The sequence below is a fragment of the Myotis lucifugus genome, unplaced genomic scaffold, assembly GCF_000147115.1.
Source record: "Myotis lucifugus unplaced genomic scaffold, Myoluc2.0 scaffold_26, whole genome shotgun sequence".
Lineage (NCBI taxonomy): Eukaryota > Metazoa > Chordata > Mammalia > Chiroptera > Vespertilionidae > Myotis > Myotis lucifugus.
The window spans coordinates 357,053-358,656 of NW_005871074.1; the positions used below are offsets into that span (position 1 = coordinate 357,053).

General features: G+C 41.2%; 2 protein-coding genes across 2 annotated transcripts in view; both read left to right on the plus strand.

The window, feature by feature from the left end:
• Window positions 1-1,434, plus strand: part of LOC111825433 (cGMP-inhibited 3',5'-cyclic phosphodiesterase B-like) — a 25,998-nt gene extending 24,564 nt beyond the window's left edge. The window contains exon 3 of the transcript XR_002828587.1: window positions 272-1,434. The gene's annotated coding sequence lies outside the window, so the exon portion shown is untranslated. The remainder of the gene's footprint in view (window positions 1-271) is intronic.
• DLC1 (DLC1 Rho GTPase activating protein) overlaps window positions 1-1,604 on the plus strand; it is a 362,233-nt gene that overhangs the window by 222,560 nt on the left and 138,069 nt on the right.

Here is a 1,604-nt window from a genome sequence, read left to right on the forward strand (position 1 = left end):
AAACATCGATCAGCTGCTCTCTCTACTGGGGATGTGTCGCACCAGGTACATGCCCTTGACCGGAATCAAACCTGGGACCCTTCAGTCCGCAGGCCGACGCTCTATCCACTGAGCCAAACCGGTTTCGGCAGGACCAAAATTTAAATACTATGTTACCAAGTACATCAACAAGACCTAAACCAATAAATAAATAAAATAGGTAATTTTTTAGAGGCTGCATATGTGATATTTACAATATTTAGAACTGTGTTTCTCAAATCCTGACCTGCAGATTGGAGCCAATCCAGGATGAAATTTCCAATGGCCTGCAGCAGTCTGGTATGCTGTTATGGCAGCCCAAGCAGACTAACACAGCAATGCACTGAGATTTGTATAATATTACATGTATTCAGCTTAATACTGTATTATTCTGCCCTTTATTCTGCCCTGCTTACTTTTTTGTTGTTATTAAAGTATCCTCACCTTTATGAAATTATGGTAATAATCGAAGTTAATTAGGGTGAAGTGGACTATGCATTTACTTAAGATAATAAAAATTATCAATACAGCCCTGGCCGTGTGGTTCAGTTGGTTAGAGCATCATCCTGATACATCAAGATTGCGAGTTTGATTCCCCGGTCAGGGAAAATACAAGAGTCAACCAGTGAATGGATAAATAAGTGGAACAACAAATCTATGTTCCTGTCTCTCTTTCTCTCATCAATATATACTTTTTTTAAAAATTAGTAATCCAATCCTGTGCCCATATAGTTTGGAATTTTACCAGTCTACAACTTCATAAGTGTAGAAATCGTTGGAGGAGAACATGTTGAGTGAATAAATGATGTTTTGTTGGCCAGCTGACTTCCACCAAGAGAACTCTGTGAACTACAAAGAACTGTCTAAGATCTTTGCAGAAGCTTAGTAAAGCAGATGGCAACAATATTGTCCTGGCAGGGAGTAGCAATATGTTGGGTCAAAAATAATCAAATTATATTAAAGCAATAAAAAGAGGCAATGTGAATGGAGCAGAGTCATTTTGGTAGATCTTTGTATGAGAACATTTATTCAACACGTATTGATCCTCTCCCATGTGCCAGGCACTGTGCCAGGTAATGACGATACAGTGGACATGGCACATTCCATACATGGAAGGTCTCTCTGGCTAGTACTCAAGTAGAGTGAAGGGAGTATTGTGGTAGAAGTGGGCACAATATCCCAAAACAATTCCAGAGAGAGGCCCCAACCCAGCCTGGAGGGTCCTGGCAGGCAGAGAGAATGCTGGAAGAATGACATATAGAAAGGCAAGAAATGGCCAAGCATATAAGGGATAGTTTTGGATGGGGAGAATAGCTTCAGGGTATGCTATTTGGTTTGTTATTTTGTTTGTGTTGTTTGTTTTGTTATTTTGGTTTGTGTTTGTTTTTTAATCAGGATGAAAGAGACTTTAAGCTGAGGGGGAAGTTGCCAGTTAAAGAGGAGAGGGAGGGGGAGGAGAAGAGAAAAGGGAAAGGAAAGGGAGAAGGAAGGAAGGAAGGAAGGAAGGAAGGAAGAAGGAAGGAAGGAAGGAAGGAAGGAAGGAAGGAAGGAAGGGAGGGGGAGAGAAGGGGAGGGAGGGAGGAGGA